Below are 27,223 nucleotides of genomic sequence, written 5' to 3'. Positions count from 1 at the left end.
GCTTCTTGGCTCCCCGTGTGGTCCAGTAGCTAAGAATCCATCTCACAATGTAGGGGTGTGTACTGAGATTAAGTCACTCAGTCGTGTCCAACTCTTTGTGACCCCATGGGCTGTAGCCAGCCAGGTGTGAAAAGTCACCACAATGAAGAGCCAGTGCGTAGTAACTAGAAAGCAGCTCCTGCTCAATGCAACCAGAGAAAGTCCATGCACAGCAATGAAGATCCAACACAACCAAAGATCAAATACATAAATGATATTAAAAAATTAAGTCCGCTTCTTGATACCAACTGTCTTAGTTCAGGCTCCTTGAAAGCAGATTTTGAGATGGAGATTTGTGTGCAGGAGGTTTATGGGGAGTGCTCTCAGGAACCACTCCTCAAAAGGTGTAAAGGATGCAGGACTGGGCAGAGGGGGAAGGCAATCATGATGTGGCAGTAGCAGAAGTCTCAGCCAGCCCACAGGAAGCTTGGAACTGGGAGGACCCTTCAGAGTTGTCCCAAATTAATTTTGTAGTAATATCCCTCAGTTTTTCACCTTCTGGTTTTAGGGCCTTTGGGATTACAGTTAAGTAATCATCCCAAACCCAAAGCAACAAATTTATTTTTTAGCTTTTTTTTTCTATTTGTTTATATGTTTGCTTTTCTCAGCTCCTAATGGGTAAACTTATTATAAATAAATAAATTATGACCAAAGTTTGAGTGATTCAAATGTATGTAAACTTCCTGGACTCAGCACCTTAAACTTCACAATTGTCTAATTCACATTTCTGAGGTTGCTGGGATCTTTGAGGAATCTTCTAGAACAGGATTGTTAGGCGACCAGAGAATCAGTGTCAGGACAATTTTCAAAAAAGGAATGAGAAAACAAAACAAAATTGGTTATAGAAAAGCAAAGTTTAAGAATATCCAGAAAAGGAAAGAGAGAATTCTACATTCCAGAGTGAGTTCTCACAGAGCACATCATGTCAGACTTAACTTTTTTTTTTTTGGTCTAAGTAAAGCTTTGAGATTAGTAGATCTGGAAAATGCCTTTCTGGATTTCATTAGGACATTTTGAAAAAGAAAATTACATTGCATTACATTCTATCTATCCTATCCTGCCTTAGTCTAGTCTAGCCTAAGAAATACAAAGAAAGGATAAAAGGATTTTAGACATAATAACTTAGTGAAGAATGCAAAAATTCACATTGGTGATAAACTAGAGAGAGGTTTTCAGTGACCTTTCTCAGGGCTCTGACTTACCTCAATGCTAGTCAAAATCTTAATCTGTGACTTCTATGAAGATCGAAGCAATAGTCATCAAATTTGTGGATGACACAAATTTGGGGTGGTTAGTGAATATGCTGGATGACAGAATCAAGTTCCCAAAGTTCTTGACAAGCTGAAAAGAATGAAATGAATCTACACTGATGAAATTTAACCAAGGAGAATGTAATATCCTCTATTAAGTTTAGGATTGGAGTTTAACAACTCCACAATCATAGGATGGGATGACTATAACACTGTTCTTGTTGTTGTTCAGTGGCTTTGTCTGACTTTTTGCAACTCCATGGACTGTAGCATCCCAGGCTCCTCTGTCCTCCACTATCTCCTGGAGTTTGCTCCAGTTTGTGTTCTTTGAGTCAGTGATGCTATCTAACCATCTCATCTTCTGCTGCCTCTTCTCCTCTTGCCTTCAATCTTTCCCAGATTCAGGGTCTTTTCCAATGAGTAGTCAGCTCTTCACATCAAGGGGCCAAAGTATTGGAGCGTCAGCTTTAGCAATGTAGTAGTTGTAAAGGAAAACCAACAATGCCTGGGATTTAGTTGAGAGTAAATTCATTGAGGTCACCTAAAAGCAAACACACTCTTGACTACTGGAACAAAACTGCACTGCTTAAAGTAAGAAGTAACCATTTTGTTACATCCTGTGTAAGTGAAGTCACAGATGGAGGAATGTTTTCTAGGTGCCATATTTTGCTAGACCAAGTCTGGAGAAGAGGACCCAGAAGGGCGGAGATCCACAAAGCCTACATGTAGGCAATTATCTTGGAAACTGGTACTGTCTAGTCTGAAAAGATAAAGCTGAGAGAAATACACTGGCCCTGGCTGCAAATATTTGAAAGAATCTCATGGAGGGGAAAGGATTAGCATTTTCTTTTCCTTCCAAGTGTTAGAAATGTAGCTTTCAACAAGTTGCAAGCTACAAAACACATAGATTTAATACAAGGAAGAACTTCAATTCAGAGTTACTTTTATGAGTGTCCCGTCATGACATGACTTGTAAAGCACAGATTTGATGATGACACAGAGTGTATGTTTTAGGAAAGATTCAAGCATCCATTGAGTTAAGGTTGCTTTCAACCCTCAGGTCCTGTTCCCCTAAACCAAAGGGCAGTATTTCTGTTGATTTTGAGCAGATCATTATTGGAATGTGGTCTCTTGCTCAGGGCACAGAAAAGTTAGACAGGTCAAGAGTGATTTTTTTAAAGAAGGCCTCTTTTGAAGGAATTTAAACTATTTATGTTCTGGGGCTCTGTGTCCATAAATATTTCTGAAACAGAAGCAAGAGAGCAGAACCATCCACTTTAAGCCATCCCTTCTTTGTCCTCTCTAAGCTGTCAAAATCTGCTTTTATGTCTTTTCCTCTAGTTCAATCATACAAGACTAAAAACCATTCAAAGTCTTCTCTCTCTAAGGAATAAGGTTCTTCAGGGGGTTAATAATGAGTCTATTTGTTAAATATTTATGATATTCCAAGCACCGCGCTAAGCACTTGATTATATTTATTCAGTCTTCAAAGCAACCTTGTAAGTGGGTGTTGTCATTATTATCAATTTGCAGATGGGGAAACCAACGTTCAGAAAGTCAATAGTCAGTCAGTAAGTGGCAGAGCTGAAATACAAAACCAAGTTGTCAATCTAGGAATTAAAAAAAATAACAACACCAGTAACCCCTATACAATACTGCCTCTCTGAGGCAAAGACAGGATTCTAGTATATGTAAGAATTCAGATAGCAACATCCCCCATTGCGCCTTCATGAACAGCTGAGCAGACCCAAGCAAAGAGCAAGCCAGACTGGAGAAGACAGTGTCTTTCTGAAAACCGGAGAGATCAATGCTTGGTGATGACACCTTTTGTGTGTGTGTGTGTGTGTGTGTGTGTGTGTGTGTGTTACCAACAACCACAGTCTGCTTGCATAAATTGAGTCTTATTTCAATTGGCTCATTTACCGAGAAAAACAAGTCCACCTGCCAATGTGAATAAAGCCAGAAAGGCCACAGAGGAGAGAGGGGATGGAGAGATATTTTCTGGTATTTCAAGAAAAACAAACAAACAAACACATATTTATTGTGTTTTTTTCTCGTTACAAAAGTATTCTTTCCTAGTTGTGAAACCAATTAGAAAATACAGAAAATTATATAGAAGCCGATGTTTGCAATCATGACACAGCCCAGATACTTAGATGACCACATGACCATTATTCAGGAACAGATGCTTTCGGTCATGTAGGCATAAATTCACACTTAAAAAAAATGCAAATTTTGTACACAATGTTTTGTAGACTCTTTTTTTCAGTGAATGTATTGTTGTGAACATTTTTCCACCTCATTACATTTTCTTCTTACCCCATCATTTGGAATGGCTACATAGCATTCTGCTGCACGAATGTGCCATAATTAGAACCTCATTTCTCTGAAATAAATCAAGCACAGGAAGCACTCTTGCAGGTCAAGCACAAATGCTTTAAAAGGTGGTAGAGTGAGTGCTAAAATCAGGAGATGAGGAAAAAAGGAGCATATGGAGAAAGGACACTGGTTGGCTGGGGTTTTGATTGGGCTGCCCTGGGGCTTTAAGAAATGGAAGCAGAACAGACATTGAATGATGGTGATAGAAATTTAAAATGGGAAAAATTTCCCCAGAGAGAATGCGAAGAAGGGAGCTGATAGACTGGAAAGGGTTGCTGAGATGGGGGAAGAGGAGGACTTCTAAGACTCTTCTGGGGAGAGAAAAGCTTTGTGAGGAGGCAAGCAAGAGTCCTGATCTGAGTAAAGGGAGGAATTAGGATTTGGTGGGGAATCCAGACCAAGAAGAAGAAGCTCCAAGGGACAACTCAGAATCTAATCTGCCCTGTAAAATGCCCAGGCTCTGCTGTTACCACCAGCTCATTAAGATGGTCTGTGACCCTGAGAAAGCTTGGATGTTGGAGGTGATCCTGAAGGGCTAATTATCCAAGAGCACAGCTATAGAGATTGTGGAGAGAGGTGCCCCTGTGGTTATATCTCCCCAGGAGACTGACCAGTGGGTGTCTGGTAGCCATGACTGAGGATGGCCAATGGAGGAGGGGGCGGGTGGAGGGCAGGTCTGCTCCTCTGACCACCCAGAATTGCCTAACCCCACGGCATGCTGTTGTTCACTCATGGGCTCCAGGTCCACAGGTGACAGTGAGGGAATGCTGAAGGGACCAACTCAGAGGGAGCTGACAGATCCCTCCTGGTCATGCCTCCTGGTCCTCAGCAAGAGGCCCCAATTGCTCAGGGTCTTGGTAATGAACCTGAGGACCCAGAAAGGAGTCAGAGATTGAAACAGCCAGGACGTGGAACAGCAGGCAGAAGGGGTGTTTTCAGAGTACCTCCTTTTGACCTGTCTTTATAAAGAAAATCTGATTGAGGGATTGACTTCCACTGGTCAGCCATTTTAACTAGGATTGTGGGGAGCCTTTGTCTGGGCTTTTCAAAAAGACTGGTGGGGATTTTGGAATCATTTGTGACTCTTTCTATGATGTGAAGACCTCTGTACCAAGGGAGTGTCGTGGTGTTGTAAAGTCAAAATCCCACGTGCTTCGTGACCTTGAACCAGGACTCAATGACTGAGCTTAGTTCCTCAATGATACATAGGACAGGTAATAATAATCTGCCATACATACAGGGATTAGAGAACCAATTGCTGCCTTTCTGAGAGAAGAGGCTGATTCAACACCTATCTTTCCTTAAAAGCATGGTCTGGGGAAACTGGCATTTTTCTTAGAAAATTGCCCTCTTCCTGGATCCCAGATCTCATCTACTGTACCCTACTGGATGGATTCACAGTAACACACCTTCAGAGGCATCAGCAGAAACGGCTCTGGAACGGAGGGTTTGAAGTTGTCCCTGCCTCTCCAGCCCATTCTTTCTCTTCCAGCAAGATCTATGGGCAAAAGAAAATTATCAGAAGATTGTTTGAGGATCACAGAATCAAAAGCAGAAAAAATAATCCTATGACTCAAATGTTTACTGAGTGGAACAGGCTGACACATCTGTCTCCACGGTCAGCATTTGCCTGTCAGAAGGATGGCCTGACAGGCCAGCCTTTGAAATGGTCCTTCTCCGAGGAGGCCACAATAAAACTGATTACGTTTCTTCTTACCAAATTACAGTCTCAATCCCATTTTATCTCCCTGAGATTGCTCCCAGAACCAAAACCACCTTGACTAGCGTTCTGGATATTCTCAAACACTTGAGTCCTACAATTACAGATAATCTCTTGACTTTCACAGTTGCCTAATCACTTCCATTGTGTGTGAATTTTACTAGGTTTAACTCTCAGAGCACAAGTATATTCCCTCCTCATCAAGTTCTTGGGGCTCTCAGCTTCTTACTGTCACTCCTCTGTTGACTGGTAAATGCAGATGGAAAAGTTTTCAGAACCATCAGGGCTTATTCAAATTTAGGATTATTCAATTTTGGGGCTAAGTTAACACTCTGTGTTGTTAAGAGAACCACACCTCAGAGTTCAGCTTCCAGACTGGGGCCTTTCTCATTACAAATTTTGTAGGAAAAAGGACCCCTCCAGGACCTGAGTGTGGGTTTTTGTCTAATGCTCAGAAATAAATTGTCCAAGGAGACAACGTGATGACAAAGCAAGAGATTTTATTGAGAAGAGGTGCCTGGGCAGAGAACAGCAGAGAAAAAGCACCCAGAACTACTCTGCCACAGTGACTTGCAGTCTCAGGTTTTTATGGCGATGGGATTAGTTTCTGGGTTGTCTCTAGACAATTATTCTGACTCAGGGTCCTTCCTGGTGGTGCACTCATCACTCAGGCAAGACGGATGCCAGAAAGTTGGATTCTAGAAGTTGGTAGGACATATAGACTGGTGTCTCCTCTCTGCTTTCAATCTCTCCCGATTTCTTCAGGTTGGTGTTAGCTTGTTAGTTCTGCATTCCTTACCAGGACCTCCTTATGTAGGATAACTCATGCAAGAGGTTACTAAGGTGCCTGGCCAGGGTGAGCAGTTTTGGTCAGTGTATCCCCTAACACAAAGACTGATCTTCCCTCTCCTGAGTACAAGGCCAGCAAACTATTTAGGAAAGTGCAGAGAGCACTTACTTGATCATGTGTCCAATATTCTCTGTCTCATCTTTGTTGGGCTTATGCAAGCTCCTTCTGTAACGAATTTCTGAAAATTTGTTAACTGCAGTTGCTTCTCGTATTAGTGCAGTGCGTTCATTGCAGCTGTCTTCTCCCCAGCTGGTGCAAAGTATTCATCAGTGAGTGCTATGAATATTTATTGATGTCTACTAATTAACCAAGTAAACAGAGAAGGCCACAGACCTAAGGTCGTGGTCTTTGAAGAGAAAACCCCTGCCTGTTGGATCAGCAGAAATGACTGGTAATGCCCTGGAATCTCTTTGGGGGATTTGGAGGGAGGCTATTTGGTTGTTGGGAACTGCCTCTATCTCTCTGCCTGATGGCCTCTAATTTCTGATAACTAGTTATCACTGGTAAACCCTCCAACCAGTGCAAACTCTTCAACTCATTCGTTATTGTGGATGGAGGCATTGAGGCTGGGCATGGATTATAAGGCCCCCAAAGCAAGTCCTGCCAATGCTGCTGGCCTTACTTATCATCCCCTGTCCAGCCCTGGCCAGTGTGGACCTCCCAGCTGGTGGTTGTCCCAGAGTTCCAGGAGATGGTGCATTAGTTCTTCCTTTCCACATCCTCACAGGGAAGTGTGACCCCTTCCCTAGTCCTTCCTACACTTGGACCTCCATTCCAACAGCCCACATTCCCTGATGCAGCATTTACCCTGTACTTGGAAACTCCTGGGCCAGTCTGATGGAGAACCCTTCCATCCAGCGGACACTGAATGTACAATTGGTCCTCCTTGGACAATTAATGCTTTCCTCAAAGCCTTGAAACCAAGCAGGACCTTGTGGGGCTCCTGTGTTTCCTTTCCTGAGTTCCAAAGGGGAGGTTCAAACAAGTTGCTTATCAGAGAAGGGAAGGGATGCAGAGACAAGGAAGGGGCAGCCAAGAAACAATAGCACAGCCTTGAGGGCAGAGTCTTCCCTCAAGGGATGCATATAAAAGCATCTTTGAGCTCTTCTGCTGAACTAAAAGCCCCACCAAATGTAAGATGTTAGCTACTTGGTGAGCTTACCCTTTATTTCAGAAAAGGTCATAGTTCTGCCCATCATCACCTGATGCCAGATGCTCTCTGGATCAAAGGAATGCTGGCCCTCCCTGCACCCCTATCCTTATCTATAACTCTGTTCCCTTGACTATAAAACTCCTCATGATTCCCCTACCCTACCCTTAGGTTGGGACACCCAGTTTTGAGGGCATTAGTCTGCAGGGCCCCCCTTGCTGCCAAAGCAATAAAACTATTCTTTGCTACTTCTCCCAGAATCGTGTCCTCTAGGGTTAATTCGGTGTCAGAGTACAGAGGCTGTATTCCACTTCAGCCTTAACCAAACGAGGTGTCATTTTCCGCTGAGTAGAGTCAGCAGAACAAGGCAGGTGGAGGGAGGGCTGGGCCCTGTTTCCCTCACACACATTAAAATCAATGGTGTTTGCTCATCTGGCGGAGTGACAACTCATTGCTCTGGACAGGCTGGCTTCACAATTGCTTGTTCAAGGGGAAATCTGATAAGAAACAATAGTCTGGTCTTCGGGAGCATTAAGCCATTGTATTCTAATTTAAACTTCAAGCCCCCTGTCTGTCTGGTTTCTCTTCTCTTGCTTCCTGGTTTGTTTGTTTGTTTGCATTATTGATTTTTGATTGTTCCCTTTTATAAGACTGCTATAAAAAGAAAGAGATCTTCAAAACCAACTGGCCAAAAGAAAAATCAGTGAGGTCTTCCCTGACTATCTGAAAGGGCAAAGTCTAATCCATTCAGTTTGGGCAGGGTTGTGTTTTTGTTGTTATTGTTGGTTGCTGTTTTAGCCATTTGAAATGTTTTATTCCAGTTTCTTAGTTCAGTTCAGTCGCTCAGTCATGTCTGACTCTTTGCGACCCCATGAATTGCAGCATGCCAGGCCTCCCTGTCCATCACCAACTCCCGGAGTTCACTCAGACTCACATCCATTGAGTCAGTGATGCCATCCAGCCATCTCATCCTCTGTCGTCCCCTTCTCCTTCTGCCCCCAATCCCTCCCAGCATCAGAGTCTTTTCCAATGAGTCAACTCTTTGCATGAGGTGGCCAGAGTATTGGAGTTTCAGCTTTAGCATCAGTCCTTCCAATGAACACCAAGGACTGATCTTCTTTAGAATGGACTGGTTGGATCTCCTTGCAGTCCAAGGGACTCTCAAGAGTCTTCTCCAACACCACAGTTCAAAAGCATCAATTCTTCGGTGCTCAGCTTTCTTCACAGTCCAACTTTCACATCCATACATGACCATTGGAAAAACCATAGTCTTGACTAGACGGACCTTTGTTGACAAAGTAATGTCTCTGCTTTTAATATGCTATGTAGGTTGGTCATAACTCTCCTTCCAAGGAGAATATTGCTGTAAAGAGCAATATTGCATAGGAACCTGGAATATTAGGTCCATGAATCAAGGCCAATTGAAAGTGATCAAACAGGAGATGGCATGAGTGAACCTTGACATTCTAGGAATCAGTGAAATAAAATGGACTGGAATGGATGAATTTAATTCAGATGACCATTATATCTACTACTGCAGGCAGGAATCCCTTAGAAGAAATAGAGTAGCCATCATGGTCAACAAAACAGTCCGAAATGCAGTACTTGAATGTAATCTCAAAAGTGACAGAATGATCTCTGTTCGTTTCCAAGGCAAACCATTCAATATCATGGTAATCGAAGCCTATGCCCCAACCAGTAACGCTGAAGAAGCTGAAGTTGAACGGTTCTATGAAGACCTACAAGATCTTTTAGAACTAACACCCCCAAAAGATGTCCTTTTCATTATAGGGGACTGGAATGCAAAAGTAGGAAGTCAAGAAACACCTGGAGTAACAGGCAAATTTGGCCTTGGAATATGGAATGAAGCAGGGCAAAGGATACTAGAGTTTTGCCAAGAGAACACACTGATCATAGAAAACACCCTCTTCTAACAATACAAGAGAAGACTCTACACATGGACATCACCAGATGGTCAACACCGAAATCAGACTGATTATATTCTTTGCAGCCAAAGATGGAGAAGCTCTATACAGTCAGCAAAAATAAGACCGGGAGCTGACTGTGGCTCAGATCATGAACTCCTTATCACCAAATTCATACTCAAATTGAAGAAAGTAGGGAAAACCACTAGACCGTTCAGGTATGACCTAAATCAAATCCCTTATGATTATACAGTGGAAGTAAGAAATAGATTTAAGGGTCTAGATCTGATAGACAGAGTGCCTGATGAACTATGGATGGAGGTTCGTGACACTGTACAGGAGACAGGGATCAAGACCATCCCCATCAAAAAGAAATGCAAAAACACAAAATGGCTGTCTGGAGAGGCCTTACAAATAGCTGTGAAAAGAAGAGAAGCAAAAAGCAAAGGAGAAAAGGAAAGATATAAGCATCTGAATGCAGAGTTCCAAAGAATAGCAAGGAGAGATAGGAAAGCCTTCCTCAGTTTCTTAGTATGATCTGGTAAACCAAGGTCTCAAGGATAATAAAAATGCTAGTCATTCATGTGTGTGTGCTCAGTTGTGTCCGACTCTTTGCAACCCATGGACTGTAGCCCACCAGGCTCCTCTGTCCATGGGATTTCCCAGGCAAGAATACTGGAGTGAGTTGCCATTTCTTTCTCCAGAGTATCTTCCTGACCCAGGGATCAAATCCCAGTCTCTTGCATCTCCTGCATTGGCAGGCACATTGTTTACCATTAGAGTCACCTCAAAAGCCCTAAAAATGCTAGTTACAAGCCCATAAAATAGAATAAAAAGAACCGAATCTGTTTGGGCCATGTAATCTTAGCTCGTTATCTAACTAGATATGTTTGACAACAATTGTCTTGATATTCAGATGTCAGCAGATAAAGGAGTTGTCACAAATTTCCCAAGACCCTTCTGAGGAGGGAGGAAGGAAGCTGGACCCATAGGTGCCCATCACAGTGCTGTTGCTGAATTCTGGGTGTGTGTGTGTGCTAAGTTGCTTCAGTCATGTCCGGCTCTTTGCAACCCTATGAACTGAAGCCCTCCAGGTTCCTCAGTCCATGGGATTATCCAAGCGTGAATACTTGAGTGGGTTACTGTGCTCTCTTCCAGGGGATATTCCCAATCCAGGATCGAACCTGTGTTGCTTATGTCTCTTGCATTGGTAGGTGAGTTCTTTACTATTAGCACCATCTGGGAAGCCCTTTTGGGCAGTTGTGGACGAGGCCAGTCTTTGGTCTCTTGGAAGAAGGGTGTATCTCTTCCATGTGTGAGCTGCCAGGATGCACAGCTCAGAAAACCGTACATAATAATAATAGTAACATTAAACCCAATCCTTCTGTTGGCTGAAGTGTGATAGTTTCCCATGTTTTTTTCAGTGAATTACCTTATTTAAAATCACAGAATTATAGATTATTGTGCAGGAAAGAATAGTAGAGAACATCTAATTCAAGCTATGCTTTTCACAGGTGAGGACACTGAAGCCAGGAGACATAAAGTGGCTGAAAGATTGCCTCTTCCTCATCTTTACAGCCTGGGAAAGGTGGCAAGACTTATTTTGTGTATTATCTATAGGTACTAGGTGTTGACCACTCTGTAGGCTCTGAGGACACAGTAGTGAACAAGGCAGATGTGTTCTTAACTTTCAAAGAGCTTAGGGTTTGGCAAATGAGACTGATGGATGCACAACTACATCCCAGTTTGAGGGCTCTAATGGGATGCTTGGTGATCTCTGTGGGAGGGGAACTAATCCCGACTGGATGTGACTAGGGAAAATGAAAGTGATCGACTGAGTTCCCCCTCCAAAACTTAGCATTTGAGGGATAGAAGAGTCTGGTCCCTAGCAAGTGGCTCTCTCAGCACAGTGATCACATGAAGCAAGGATGCTGTGGCTCCTGGTGGCATTTTTCATTTCAGTGTCACATTAGCTGTGGGGAGGGCTTGTGGCAGTTATCACCAAGAGCAACCTGAGGCACAGAGAGAGTTCAGCTACATGTTCAAAGTCATGGTGGACTGATAAAAAAAGAGAACTTGCTCTCTTTTTAGAACGCCCTGCACAGGCAAACAGAGGTACCGATGAGCTCTAAAATCTGGTTTGGGAGGAAAATGCCAGGCAAGTGAAGGTTAAATTCTGGGTTTTAGTTTGAGTGTTAATTAGATGTGGTTTGGGTCTCTGTGCTATTCCCAGAGAGAGTAAAGAGAGTTGGGAATTGACAGGATTTAGAATTTTAAAGTTGGAAAGGAAAAGATTTGTGATGACCTTCAAGGAGTTGTACATGTGTTCAGTCCAGGATTCCAAGCATTTTTGAACACATAGGTTGCAGTTATCCTAAGAGGCATTGTGAAACCTTTAAAATAAAACAAAATGCAAATAAAATCAATTTCAATCAATTTTACTTTAAAAAATTCATAGGTAGAACTTTTAAGAAATGGGGAGATTGCAGAAATGAGCCCTCTGTAGACTCCCAGAGAAGCCATAAATCTCAGTTGCTCCCAACGGTCCAGGGTCCAAAGAGAGTAGCAGACTGGAAAGGTAGAGGGCTCCCGCTGGTCTGGGAGCGGGGCTGTTGTGAGGGGCCCATCCTATCGCCCTCACCCACAGAAGCACAGGATGGGGTGGGTGCTTCCTCCCTCCGTGCCTCCTGGTTGCAGTCTTTGCCTCGGGGAGCTGAAGAATTGCACGGATTACTGGGTCTAATTCCGAATGCCAGGTTCCTTCCAATGATGAGATCCTTTGTTTTTACATCAACTCATTTTTCTTAAAGGATGTTTAAATGAATGCTTAAAGCATGTTAGGATATATTCTCTTACTTGACATCACGGTGTAGTGAAAGAGCTGAGGTTTGCATCCTTGCCCTACACTGATTTACTGCCTGGGGAGCTGCTCCCTTAACCACTCTAGATTTCTGTAGTGACTAAGTAGGGAAAATGCTTGGTTCTTGGGAGTGCTGCAAATCCAAACAGGCTAAAGGATGCACAATGCCTGATGAAGTGTGTAGCACATACTAGGTACACAGTACATGGCAAGTATTATTCTCATTCATCCATCCACTCACTCATCTTGTGATTTACCAAGCCAAGTAGGATGACTAACAATCCATAGATGAAAAAACTGTGACTCAAAGAGGCAGAGTGCCTTATGTGTCATCACACAGATACTAGGGACCAGAGCTGGGACTTGAAAACGGATCCTGTGTAGCTCCGGCCAGTGGCCTTTCAACTCCACATGTTAACAGTAATGTGAGGCGCTGACTTCTCTAGAAAGCTTTTCTGGTCTCCCCTGGAAGCAGCCATATAGGGTTTTATTCTCTAGGCTATCTACATTTTGGTCACTAAATTGTTTTTAAGGTGGCATCAAGGCTTCCCAGGTGGTGCTAGTGGTAAAGAACCCACCCGCCAATGCAAGAGACATGAGAGACACAGGTTTGATCTCTGAGTCGAGAAGATCCCCTGGAGAAGGGCATGGCAACACACTTCAGTATTTTTGCCTGGAGAATCCTGTGGATGGAGGAGCTTGGCAGGCTACAGCTCGTAGGATCACATGACTGAAGTGACTTAGCACGCGTGCACAAGAACTATTTTTAGGGGACCTTCCTGGGGGTCCAGTGGTTAAGAATATGCTTTGCAATGCAGGGAATGTGGGTTCAATCCCTGGTTGGGAGCACTAAGATGCCACATGCCACAGGGCAGCTAGGCCCTCTCCGAAACTACTGAGCCCACATGCTCCAGAGCCGGTGTACCACAACTAGAGAGCCTGTGCTCTGCAGCAAAAGATGCCCCATGATGAAATGAAGATCCTGCATGCTGCAACTGAAACCTGATGCAGCCAAATAAATTAACTCAATAAAATTTTCCTGAAAATGAAACTATTTCTAGGTGCCTGGGAGAGAGGTCTTTTTCCAGATAATTTCTCTAAGCAAACCTTGCAGGAAGCCTGTAGTACGTGTGTGTAGACTGACAGGCTCCAGCAGCATTAGCTGGCAATGAGAAGGAACCAGAACAGTAAGTCTCAATGCAGGCTCTGGGTTCTGTCTTTTCATACCCCAGATGGTTGGGCTTCCAGGCCTGGGAAGGAGACAATGACCCAGCAGGGGACCCTTTATCTAGGAGGTGGGGGACTGGGCTCCTTCTGAGGTTGTTAGGGAGAAGCTGCAGAGGCACCTGCAGCCTCCAGCTCCCCTATTTCAGACAGGATGGTGTGACAGACATTGAACTGGGCTCCTGGTCAGAGAAACCGAGATTCTATTATTTACCCCCTGGGACAAGCAACTTAACTTGTTTATGCCTCCACTCAGTTATACGGAAAATACGTCTACTAATCATACCTTCTCTTCCAACCTCAGAAGCTCATTGTCGGATGAGCCAGCAGTGAGAATGGAGAGGGAGGCCCATTTGAGAAGCATCTGCTGTAGAAACAACAGGATTTAGGAGTGCTAGAAATAACTGAGTTTGATTCTCTTCCTTCTACAAATGGAGACTTTGAGGCAGAAGGATTCATTCAAAGTTAATGCAGCTTTTCACTAAATTGTTAGATTGCCGATTGCAGGCAATAGGAACACATTCACCAAACCAGTATATGTGTTAAGACTTAGAGAAAGAATGAGTCTTTGGAAGGTAGTGAATTCCCCTTAACCTGAGGTCATCAATTACTAGAGGATTGTAGAGACTGTTTGCTGGTGCCCTCAGTTGAGTTAAAGTCCTCCTCTGGTGGCCCCTTTAGTGAAAGTGTTAGTTGCTCACTTGTGTCCAGCTCTTTGTGACCCCATGGACTATAGCCCACCAGGCTCCTCTGTCCCTGAAATTCTCCAGGCAAGAATGCTAGAGTGGGTTGCCATTCCCTTCTCCAGGGGATCTTCCCCACCCAGGGACTGAACCCAGATCTCCTGCACTGGAATCAGATTCTTTAGCATCTGAGCCACCTGGGAAGCCTCTTTTTGCCTGTATTAAACTTGACACATTGCACTACGGTTAGGATGTTTCTCCCTCCTACATTAGACATCAGCTGTTTCCAGGCAAGGCCTAGTCCTCTGTCATCCTGCATCCCCAATGCCTGGCCCAGGGCCTGGCACACAGGAGGAGCTCAGGGATGCAACACTGAAGGAGCGGTCAAGCCCCAGCTCAGTGAGTGGACTAGGTGACCTCCAGGGTTCATTTCAGAGAGCCGATCATTCTCAACTCCTGTGAGAAGGCCTTGTGGTGTGGGGAGGATAAAAAGAATTTAGCAGAAGATGATGGCTGTGGTAACGGAAAGGACACTCAGAGTTGGGCCTCAGAGTCCATTTTTAGAACTTTTAATTGTATTCTTACCCTGACTTCTCATTAAGGGAAAAATAATAGTTCTAGAATATCAATCGATATTATGTTGCCTGAAGAAAGAAAGGACAACTTGGGGTTGGGGAGAAGCCCAGGGGAGAGCTCTGAGGCCTTGCTGACCAGACTCGGGTCCCCTGTGTGTTGGGTTGAGGACAGGAGTGAGGAGTGGGCACAAGTCAGCTGCTGCTACTGCTGCTGCTAAGTCACTTCAGTCATGTCCGACTCTGTGCGACCCCATAGACAGCAGCCCACCAGGCTCCCCCGTCCCTGGGATTCTCCAGGCAAGAACACTGGAGTGGGTTGCCATTTCCTTCTCCAATGCACGAAAGTGAAAAGTGAAAGTGAAGTCGCTCAGTCGTTGGCTCCAGGTAATAGCGCCCTAATACTGTCATGGTGGGATGGGAGCAAAGCAGCAGAAACTAGGGTGCCCAGTGGTCCTGAGACCCAGTCTGAGGCTGAAAGAGCCAGTGACAGCTCTGGGACAGGCAGGAGGCAGTTAATATGTATGTTAAACATATGGAAATGAGAGCAAATAGCGGAGCTAGGGAGACAAATATTGAACAGGGTCTGGGCCTGAGACTAAACCAACACAGGGAAATGAGAGGCTGCTGAAAGTAAATGAGCTGCCAGGGGAAGACGGGGAAGACTGCAGGAGAGAGACTGAGGATGGAGCCACCAGGAGTACGCTTCTATCTCTGGCCACCAGCTGCCATGCTTGAGCAGTGATGTCACAGACTGGCACGCATGCCAAGGTGGGGTCCAGGCAAGCTGTGTGCCTGAATTTGTCATGTGTCCAAAGTTATGTTCCTTTGTACATTTCAGCCCTCCTCAGCGCTTTCTTCCCAATTTCTGGCAATGCTCTCTGTCATCCACTCCAATCTCCACTCCCATCAACAAGCCTGTCTCAGGTAGGAAATCTCCACCAGACTCACTCTCTTTGGTCAGAACCCTGGAGATGGCCAGCTCCAGAATGTTGACTATAGAGATGACAGAGGGTCAGAGCAACAGGATGCTTGGACAGATCGGGAGGAGGTGAATAAGGGACTTGTCTTACTTGTCCTGAAGCTCAGCAAACATACATTTTTTTAGTTGAAGGGTAGTATTTTGGTTGTTAGTTGCTGCTATTTGGGTTGCCTTTTCCGAGGAAAAGGCAGTGGGATTCATAACCAAATATCTTCTCTTCTAGAAGTCATAAAAGTGATGGCAATAGCAATGGAAGATCTGTCCAAACCATGGGAGATGAGTTGGGGCAGTAAATCCATAAGTTTTGTTCCTATCTGAGAGCACCAGGAGGCCTCAGCTCTTTGCTGGGACACTGTCAGGAAGGGCAAAATCCTCAAGTGGACAAGTTGGGGAAGTGGTGGAGAGGAGAACTCTGCCATTCAAATGCAGGGATTGTTCCCTCTTATGCTTCTAATCCAGCAGTTACTATGACCCCTTGGGGAGATCTTGGAGGTGAGGAAAATTGTGGGAGGAGGCTAGATTCCCTTCAGGGCTCTTTTTGCCCACTCCCAGGATCAGGAGTATTATGTAAAGACAGTAGGTGTCACTTGACTGGCTTCATTTGTCAGATCTAGTTCCATATAAAACAAAGCTCTCAGGAGATGCAAACCAGGTAAGTAAGTTTTCAGTAGGTTATTTAGAATCAGAGCAGATGGCTAGTTCCAGAGCTTGGGGTCCTGGTAGGAAACCTTTTGAAGGGGCACTAAAAGAGCAGGGGGTAGCATGGGCTCCTGGAGGCAAGAAAATGGGCCTAGAAAGGGAGTTGAAGGCTCCTGATGGTAATAAGTCCATTTCGTTGTTTGTCCAAAGCCAACCTGGGATAGAGTATCCTTAGTTTTTGTTTTCTAGAAGGGCTAGTGGACTTGCCAAGACTCTCATCTTATTTAGAATCTGAGGCCATCCTGGCCCTGCTCCCGCAGCCGCAGCACTTTCCAAAACGTTCTTTCCTTCACTTCCAAGTCTATGTTACATGTCCAGAGACATAATGTCTGATCACAATTAACTTCAGTTTCACAAACCTTTATTATGTCTTCTGCCAATTTCTATGCTAAGAGAAGTGTGTGTGTGCTCATTCGTGTCTGACTCTTTGCAATCCCATGGATTGTAGCCTGCCAGGCTCCTCTGTCCATGGGATTCTCCAGGCAAGAATATTGATGTGGGTAGCCATTCCTTTCTCCAGGGAAACTTTCCAACCCAGGAACCAAATCCATATCTACCTGCATCTCCTGCATTAGCAGGTGGATTCTTTATCACTGAGCCACCTGGGAATCCCATGCTAAGAGGAAAGGGCAGCATAAAAGGGTAAATAAGGTGTTATTTGCTCTATCTAGACAATGAAGGTTGGGTATGAGGGGCAGATTCACCCACAAATGGCTGAGCTAAAACCAAATGTGATAAGGACTAACACAGAAGTTTCAAATAGATGAGTGGAGCAGAAGAGGAAAAGGTTCTCTAGGTTCTAGTCAAGAGCATCTGTGATGGCCCCATGAAAAACACATCATTTAAGCAAGGCCTTGACTATGGAGAGAGATATTTAGGTAGAGAAAGAGAAGGGTCAATATGAACAGAGTGGTGGAGGGCAAGGCAGTATATACTCACTCCTGGAGCTCGGAGGGAGCTAAGAATGACCAGACAATCCAAACTAGATCAGGTTGGTCTTTGTGAGACAGAATGAGAGACTCAGGCACATGCTTAAGGCTATCTATTTATCATGCAAGAAGGAGGTCATCTCCAAGCCAGAAGGAGGGTTCTTATCAGGAACTAAATCAACCAGCACCATGGTATTGGACCTCCAGCCTCAGAATTCAGCATCAAGATTACCTTGACTTTTTGCTATTGTTCAGAGCCATTTTCAGATTGGTTTCCAAGGCCAGCCCTTTCCTGGGACACATGAGGTTGCCAGTGATTTCCCAAAGTCACAATGAGAACAGTCCCCTGCTTGACCCTCACATCAAGCCTCATGGAATAGAATCAGATTTTCCAGGCCAACCCCTAAGGGACTGATCATTGCCTTGAGAACAAAAGACCTGCAATTGTGAAGCTATTCCCTCAGGTGCCAATTTCCAGTCCTTCCCAGGCAAAGAAAACTAAGGAAATGAAGCCCACAGTCTATTTGGACAAGATAATGGACCTAAGTGACTTAGTGCTTGGAACACAGTAGGTGCTCAGTGGCTTTTGTTGTTATTATTATTAGTGAGTCTTTATTAAAACACTATGAGACATGTTTTGTTAGTTTTTATTATTCCCATTATATATATGAATATACTGAAGCTCAGAGAGATTAGATAATTGTTCCAAGGTTTTATGTCTAATTGGTGGAGAGCCAGCGTTGGAATCCCAGTTTGATTCTAAAGTCTATGTTCTTCCCACCATGTCTACTGCCAGAAACAGTTCAGCTGCCAGGTGAAGACAAGGGTTCTTGGATCTCAGCCAAGGGACATTGAACCATCAAGGTGCCAGGGCTGGAGAGGGTGGCAAAGACCTCATCCACTCATAGCTCACTCCTATAATTAGAACCTAACTGTCTCTGTAACACCTTTATTGGAAAGTCATAAGTGTGTTGGCCAGGCAGTCTGCTGTGGGTTGGGAAGCTCCCTGAGAAGCCCAAGAAGAATAAAGCTGATATGAGCATCTCCTTGCCTCCAGCCCACACTCTTAGGCCCTCTACAGTAGGAATCTCCTGAGGTATCCTGGCCTGGCTCCCCATTCTTACCCCAGAAATGGTATCTGCAGCCTCTCTGCTGTTTTTACAAATGTATGTCTCTTTGGGGAATAGAAGGCCCATGTCTTGGAAATATCTTACATGGTAGAGTATCACTTGGATTGGCACCTTGGCCAAGCTTTCTTGACTGTCTAGTTCTAGCCATGGGGGACTCAGAATGGCTCACCAAAAACTATACTGAATTCTATCTCCATATGGGAAGACATTTTTTCCTTTTTTTTCTTCTTAAGATAATGCTCTTGCCTCTACTTGTCTCCCCTCCCTGGAACTGGGGCCACAAGTCTACCACCAAGAGCCATTTGAGCCTGACTTACAGTGTAATGCCTGCAATGGAGTCAGTTATGTCCCCTACAAATTCATATACTGAAGTCCTAACCCCGAGGATGATGGCATATGGAAATGGGGGCTTTGGGGAGGTAATTAGGGTTAGATGACAATGTAGTGAAGGTTAGGGTTCCCATAATGGGATTAATGGCTTAATAACATTGAAGACAAAAGGAGAAGTGGGTGGCAGAGGATGAGATGGTTAGATTGCATGACTGACATGCTATTAATGACATGAATTTGGGAAAACTCTGGAAGACACTGGAGGACAGAGGAGTTTGGTGTGCTGCAGCCCATGGGGGTCACAAAGAGTCAGACACAACTTAGCAAGCGAACAACAAAAACAAAGAAGAGACAGAGGCTATGTCTTCCTTATGCAAGAAGGACATCGTCAACAAGCCAGAAAGAGGACTCTCACCATGGTGCTGAATTGACCAGCACCACGATACTGGACTTTTAGCCTCAGAATTCAGCATCAAGGTAACCTTGACCTTTTGCTATGGTTCAAAACCATTTTTAGCTTGCTTTCCAAGGCTGTGACTTTCTTGGTATAGGAGCATTAGCTTTTGGACTGGAGCCTTTACCTAGATTTCTCATCCAGTATTCCATTGCCTCAAGGCTGGGTCCCGACCTTGCTTTCTTTACCAATCTTTTGAGTTTCTGCACCTAAACCCCAGGGACCCCTCTGTTCCAGCCAGGCTTCTTTGACCATGGCATGCATTTGCATCTTCATCCTCACATTTGGCAGCCTCTGATCCCCATCACAGAGTGCCCCACCTCCTCTCCAGGTCACCGCCCATTGACCCTGGCAGGTTCTTCCTGATACTGAACACTGCCCATCTCCTTTTACCATACTCTTCAGAATCAGACCCTTCCCTCCTTGCTTGCCTAATGCTGAAGTTTGAAATTTGTCTGAGCATGTATGCGTGTGAGTACTAAGTCACTTCAGTTGTGTCCAACTCTTTGCAGTCCCATGGATTGTAGCACACCAGCCTCCTCTGTCCATGATGATTCTCCAGGCAAGAATATTGGAGTGGGTTTCCATGTCCTCCTCCAGTGGATCTTCCCAACCCAGAGATCAAACCCTCATCTATTACATCTCCTGCAATGGCAGGTGGGCTATTTACTACTAGCGCCGCCTGGGAAGCCCTCACAGTGTGTCTACAAGTCCCCAGTTCTCCCATTCTCAACTTCAACTGACGGCAGAGGCCTTTATGCCAGTGCTGGATGGGGCTTCCTGGACAGGTGGGTACTGGTTGATCTGAAGCTGTAATAAGAATTTCCATTTCAAATCCCATGTGATCTAAACATACATTTTAGTGAAACTTGAGCAAACTTCATATTCCACCAATATTTGCAAAGTAAGAGAGAAAGTCAAGTCATTATGGAATGATATGCTATTAGCATACATTAATGAAAGCAGCCTACCACAAAGCCATTCCTCGTGGTCCTGACTCTGCCCCAGCCTGTCTGGAAGAGCCTCCTGGTACCCGAGGGCATCTTCAGCTCCTATCCTGTGCTTGGATGCCATGGAGACAGGGAGAGAAGGTCTTCTGAGAGATGCAGAGAAGAACTCTCACAGGTTACAGGCAGAATCAATCAAAGAGCTTGACCAGGCTGGAGGCTGGAAGAGGTGAGATGGTGGAGAAGGGCTATCTGTTTGTGGCTCTCAGCCCCTGAGCTTCTGACAGTGACCGGGGATGGTGGCTGAGATGAAGACTGTGGTGCCAAATACGTTTGAGAACTTCGGGTTCATAATTATCCCCCATCACAATGCAAAGTAAACAGAACCATGCTCTCCTTCCATACCCACTTCCTGCACTCTTTATCACTGATGTCAATTTATAACAAACCCTCTCTTCTTTCTCATCAAGGATAAAGATGATGTCTGTTTTAACCTGATCTGATCTTAGAATGCATAAGTTAGCAATAAAAGCTAACTGGGATAAGGGAAAATAGAATTCACCATCCTCTCATCCAACATGGTATAGGATTCTGTTTTCCTAAGAGGATGTGGGTATATTCTAGCACTTTTAGAAACTCCTGCAGAGGACCCTGAAGGAATCTTCGGTGATCTAGCTAGAGAAAGTCTTGGTCCAGGTGAGACTGACAGGCAGCTGAAATGGGGTTCAGTTGACACAACCAGTGGAATGCTGCCCCCAGGGGGCTGAGTCTGGGGTAGTCTCTTCACCAGAGTCCCCCGTGACCAACCCTTTGCCCTATTATTTTAGCAACAAAAACCCATGTAAGAATAGCTCAGGGAGGCTCACAGATGCTAGTGATTACCTAAGACCACAGCTCTATGCAGCTTTCCAGGTGGCTCAGTGGTAAAGAACCTGCTTACAAATGCAGGAGACACAGGAGACTTGGGTCCAATCCCTGAGTCAGGAAGATCCTTTGGAGGAGGAAATGGCAACCCACTCTAGTATTCTTGCCTGAAAAATTCCGTAGACAGAGGAGCCTGGAGGGCCACAGTCCATGCGGTTGGAAAGAGTCAGACATGACTGAAGCGACTTAGCACGCATGCACACACACACACACACAGAGCTCTGTTCACTGCTGGACCTAAATGTTATGATTTGCACCTCTTGGAAATCCCTTGTCTAGTCCTCATTTCCTCATCTGCCATGTCCTGAAATTCCTTCATTAGACAGCCACTCATCTAACTCAGAATGTCAGATCTGGAAATGACTTGAAGGTCATCTAGTACATTAATTTTCAAACTTTCTCTGTTCAGAGACTCCTTGGAAAATCTGGTGGAAATTACCGACTATTTCCCAAGCATATGTACAAAATAACCATACATGTGAATCCTCTCATACAGTTTGTAGAAAATTCCTGGATTCCTCAGACCCATTTATGGGCCCCGGGTTAAGACCTCTTAGTCTAAGTCCTATCTCTACATTTCTTAAATGAACCATAGAGGCAGAGATGATACTAAACAACTTGCCCAGGGTCACTTCTCCAGAGCTTCATTAAATCCTTGGGCTAGACCTTTTCTAAGCTTCCTGAGTTCCCTCTGAATGTGAGAATACTCTTAGGGGGTTACCCCTTTAAGATGGTAAACAATAGGCATGCAATGCAGGAGACCCAGGTTCTATCCCTGGGTTGAGCAGATCCTGCTGGGGGAAGGTATGGCAATGCACTCTAGTATTTTTGCCTGGGAAATCTCAAGGACAGAGGAGCCTGGTGGGCTACAGTCCACGGGATCGCAAAGAGTCAGACATGGCTGAGTGCCTAAACAACAACAACAACAACAACAAGCTGTTCTTTGAAGTTCAGTGTTATTCTGGGAAGACTGGTGGCCCAGGCCCCGTACCTGTAATCTGACACTGCGTGTCAGAGGCAGGTTGTGCTCATTTTATGCTTCCCTTGTATTGTTTCTCAAACAGGCTTCTTCCTGGCTGGCCCTGAGTCTTAGGGCTCCTGTCAGGAAACAAGATGCCAGCAGCAGAGAAGTTTGGGCTTTAAATACCTGCCTTCCCAGCACAAGGTGAGCCACAGCCATTCCCCGGGCCTTCCTGCCGCCTGTCTCCTGTGCCAGCGGCTGTGAGGGCAGCTTGCCCCCTGCTGGTAGCCCAGCCTGGGAAAGCCAGCCTCTGGATGTGGGACTGCAGAGTCAGGGGTCAGCCTTCAGCTAGGCCTGAAAAGAGGCCAGTCTGAGGCTTGATGACTGTGGCAGGGCCATAGCCACTTTCTCCAGGCAAGAGGCATTAGGGTGAATCAGAATTCAGTGGGGAAGCGGAAACCTCCTGTCCACACAGAAACACACACACTGTTCTGCTGAACATGAACCTGGAGGGCAGCTTGATCAACTGGGAAATGAGAAAGGGAAGGGGGTGGATGAAAGGAGTGAAGGAGGAGAGGCTGGTGAAGGCAAAAGTATGCGTCAAGGCCCCTACACAAGGCTTGGTTTTGTGTGTGAGAGAGAAACAGAGATAAAGAGATGGAGAGACATAGAGGAAAGAGAGAAAGAGAGACAAGAAATACACAGAGAGAAATGCACTGGGACAATATAGATGTATTTGCTTGGTGCCATTCAGCCTCCTCTCTTTGGGCTCAGAGTCCACTGGGATCTGAGATACAGGGCCTGAGACCATTGAAATCTCTCCTGTGCCCAAGGCAGAACACAAAGCCCAGACAGCTTGGCAGGAAGCTGAAGCAGGTAAACCATAGAGACTGCCAGGCCTGCTGCAGGCCTTGGAGTCAGAGCTCCCTAGTGAAGGGTGTGGAGCAAGCAAATCTCTTATCTTTCCAGAACAGTTAAACTCTCCCCCCGCCCCTCACCTATATCCAGCACCCACAGAATCCAGCCCTTCCAGGCGGGGCTGCCCTGTTCCCATTTATAGCTGCTGCTTGCCTTTCCATTGGGTCTTAAGATGCAATTGCCTCAAATTGCAAAGGTTTGGTCAGCTTTTGAGTGGAAGCAAATTTTGCAGCAGGGGGAGGGAATATGGGAGGCAGGGGAGGGGGAAGGGAGACAGAGGGGAAAAGCTGAAATAGAAAAATTGCTGAAAGGCCTCCTGCAGCCCGTCAGGAGTATTAACTTAGGATGATGTAGGAGAAACGGCTAAGTGGTTTCTATGTCAGCTACACTGAATCAAACTTGTTCAAATATATGCATGGGAGTGTGCATGGCAGCAAGCTGAGCCCACCTCAGGAATGGAAAACAGCCTCTTAGTTTTAAGGGTTTTTTTTTATGTTTTGCAAATATGAGAAATGCTATGCATAAATTAGATTAGAAAGAGGGAGAGCTGTGGAGGAAGGGGTTGTCTGGCCCTCTGCTGGAGGGAGAGGGAGGGAAGGGGCTGGAAAGCCAGGCCCTGGCTATCTCAGAAAGAAAAAGGAGGTAGGGAGGTGGAGGGCTGTGGCTGCAAGGTCTGGGGAAGGCTGGGGGAAGGATGTGCTGAGTTCCCCACCCAGAGTGGGAGAGAGAATACCAGGATCCCGGAAGGAAACAATATACTCGAACAACTGACCAAAAGGAGAAAAACCCCTGCCCTCGCCTCCCTCCAGATCCCCAGATTCCTCTACCCTCTGCTCCCCAAGACAGAGGGCAGCTCAGAGAGATAGAGCACCTGTCCAAGGGATGCTGGGCCCGCCTTTAGCATAGCTCTCTGACCTCAGACATAGCTCCTTTATTCTGAGTGCTTGCTGCATGACAGGTACTTTGGAGATTAATTTATTTTTAAAACATTTAATAAGTATGTGTAGTACAAACAATGGACCAGGCATTGTCTTAGTGCTTAAGGGAGATTAATTCGTTGAACTATAGTGACTGTCTTATGGTGTCATTTTACAAAGAAGAAAAATGAGGCCCAAGAAGGTAGACTTGCCCAGAGACACACCCTCTGGTGACAGCTAAGGGTCACATCTTTGTGTATAATCTGCCCTCCTGGAATCAAGGAGACACGCAGCCTGTTTCTTTTTGTTTGTTTTTGTTCTTGTTTTTTAATTAATTTTCATTGGATATAGTTGATTTACAATATTGCATTGTTTCAGGTGTACAGCAAAGTAAATCAGTTACACATATACATCTATTCACACTTTTAGATTCTTTTCCCATATAGACCATTGCAGAGTATTGAGTAGAGTTCCCTGTGCTATCTAATAGGTCCTTGTTAGTTATTTATTGTATATATAGTAATGTGCTTATGACAATCCCAATCTCCCAGTGTATCCTGCCCACCCCAACCCCCCACTTACCCTGCTGGCAACCAGAAGTTTATTTTCTACATCTATGGCTCTATTTCTGTTTTGTAAATAAGTTCATGTGTGCTATTATTTTAGATTCCACATATAAGTGATACCCTACGATATTTGTCTTTCTCTGTTTGATGTCACTCAATATGACAGTCTCTAGGTTGTGAACTGTGGTGCTGGAGAAGACTCTTGAGAGTCCCTTGGACTTCAAGGAGATCAAACCAGCCAATCCTAAAGGAAATCTGTCCTGAATATTCATTGGAAGGACTGATGCTGAAGCTGAAGCTCCAATACTTTGGCCACCTGATGCAAAGAACTGACTCTATGGAAAAGACCCTGATGCTGGGAATGATTGAAGGCAGGAGAAGGTGGCAACAGAGGATGAGATGGTTCAATGGAATCACCAACTCGATGGACATGAGTTTGAGCAAGCTCCAGGAGTTGGTGGTAGACAGGGAGGCCTGGTGTGCTGCAGTCTGTGAGGTCACAAAGAGTGGGACATGACTGAATGACTGAACTGAGGTTCATCCATGTCATTGTAAATAGCATTATTTTGTCCTCTGATGGCTGAGTAACATTCCATTGTACATAAGTGTGTGTGCTTAGTCACTCAGTCATGTCCGATCCTTTGTGACCCCATGGACTGTGGCCCACCAGGCTCCTCCATCTGTGTGGATTTTCCAGGCAAGAACACTGGAGTGCGTTGCTATGCCCTCTTCCAGGGTATCTTCCCAACCCAGAGGTTGAACCTCCCCTATTGGAGGCAGATTCTTTACTATTTGAGCCACCAGGGAAGCCCAATGCATATACGTACGTCTTGTTTCTCTGTCAATGGACATTTAGGTTGCTTCCCTAGTGAGGAGAAGGCAATGGCACCCCACTCCAGTACTCTTGCCTGGAAAATTGCATGGACGGAGGAGCCTGGTGGGCTGCAGTCCATGGGGTTGCTAAGAGTCTGACAGACTGAGTGCCTTCACTTTGACTTTTCACTTTATGCATTGGAGAAGGAAATGGCAACCCACTCCAGTATTCTTGCCTGGAGAATCCCAGGGACAGGGGAGCCTGGTGGGCTGCCGTCTATGGGGTCGTGCAGAGTCGGACTTGACTGAAGCGACTTAGCAGCAGCAGCAGCCTGGTGAGGAACATGCCAAGACTTGCTTCTAACCAATAAAATATGGCAAAGGTGATGGGATATCATTCCCTGATTATGCTGTGGAGATGGAAAACTCTATCTTAGGAGTCCTTCACGGCCCTATCGTGGGTGGGGAGGGCCACATGGCTGGGAACTGAGGGTGGCTTCAAGGAACTGAGGGCCTCGGTCGTACAACCAGAAGGAACTGAACTCTGCCAACGTTCAGCAAGCAGGGAAGAGGGCCCCAGGCTCTGATGAGATTATAGCCTCAGCTGACATTGTGACTGCCACCTGGAAGGATTCTGAACAGAGGACCCAGCTAAGTGGTGCCAGGGGCTCAGGCCCATGGAAACCGAGCTAATAAACATATGTGGTTTTAACACACTACTGATGTGGCACTGGAAACATAACACCATGCCTGAGCTGACTTTGGAACCCCTTGCCTTAGGGTTGTTCTGTGCTATTACTTACATAGCCATGATTTCTCACAATTTGCACAGTAACTCTTAAGATAACGTTTTTCTACTTTCATTAAAGAAACTGAGGATCAGGGAGGCTGGTGAATTGGGGCCCCACAGCTGTTAAGGGTCTCTGGGAATTCCAGCATCCGTGGTCTCTCCATCACAAAGCATTCTGCACCTACTCATTGCTGTATATTGTGGTTCCTTCCTTTATCAGATAAAGACTAGATCAGCTCACCTCTAAAGGCCTGCCCAAAGTACCTCTTCTCTGACGTTTTTTAAACTTCCTTCACAATCCCCTCTTGCTTTTCTTGCAATTTTTTCAACGTGTCCTTTCTTCTCTGCCTTCCTCCCTCTCCTCCCCTTTGCATCTGAATTCAACCTTCTACGGTTTCCCTGATGTCCCAACTCACTGCTTTTTATCCTGACCCTCATTAAGAGTTTAATAACTGCCAGGAAGGGTGATGGGCATAGAAAGAACAAGGTTTTTCCTTACCTTCCATCTCTAGTTCCTTGCTTTTTAATCTTTTTTTTTTTTTCCTGTGTATTTGGCTGCACCAGGTCTTAGTTGTGACATGCAGGTTTCTAGATGAGGCATCGGGATCTCGTTCCCTGACCAGGGATTGAACACACGCCCCCTGAAAAGGGAATTCAGAGTCTTATCCACTGGACTTTGGGGCAAGTCTCTTCTTTGCTTGTTCTGTAGTTTGTTCTAGAACTTAATTTTTATATGCTCATTGCTGGTCTTGATGGTCAGCGGTCTGGCATCAGAAGTTTCCACCCCATCCTAGCAATGATGTGGGAGAAGATATCTAATTCCAGGGTCTCAGGAGAAGGTGGGACACTTGCCTGGTGAGCACATGTCATGCTCTCTGCAGGCTTCCCTCTAAGAGATGCCCCTTAAAGCCCTTCCTTCCCACCTGCATGTGGCAGCTGACACCTGCTCCACACCAAGGGATGGGCCCCTCCTCCCCTCCCCGGCTCGCCACCTCGCCCCAGCATCTGACATCACCCCAGCTAAAGCCTTCGCCCTTCCTCCATGCTGGCTCAGGGCTGACAGCCTGGGGCACAACGCAGGGAACAGCTGCCCCTCCACTCACCTCCTCCATCTGGCCTCTCTCTCAGACAGAAACTGGGAAGACAGTCAGTGAAGAAAGAATTCCTGGCACGTTCACCAGAAGGTGGGTTAACTCTGCCAGGATTGCTTG

This window comes from Bubalus bubalis, chromosome 3 (assembly GCF_019923935.1).
Source record: "Bubalus bubalis isolate 160015118507 breed Murrah chromosome 3, NDDB_SH_1, whole genome shotgun sequence".
Classification (NCBI taxonomy): Eukaryota; Metazoa; Chordata; class Mammalia; order Artiodactyla; family Bovidae; genus Bubalus; species Bubalus bubalis.
Note: the sequence above shows the minus strand (reverse complement) of the source record.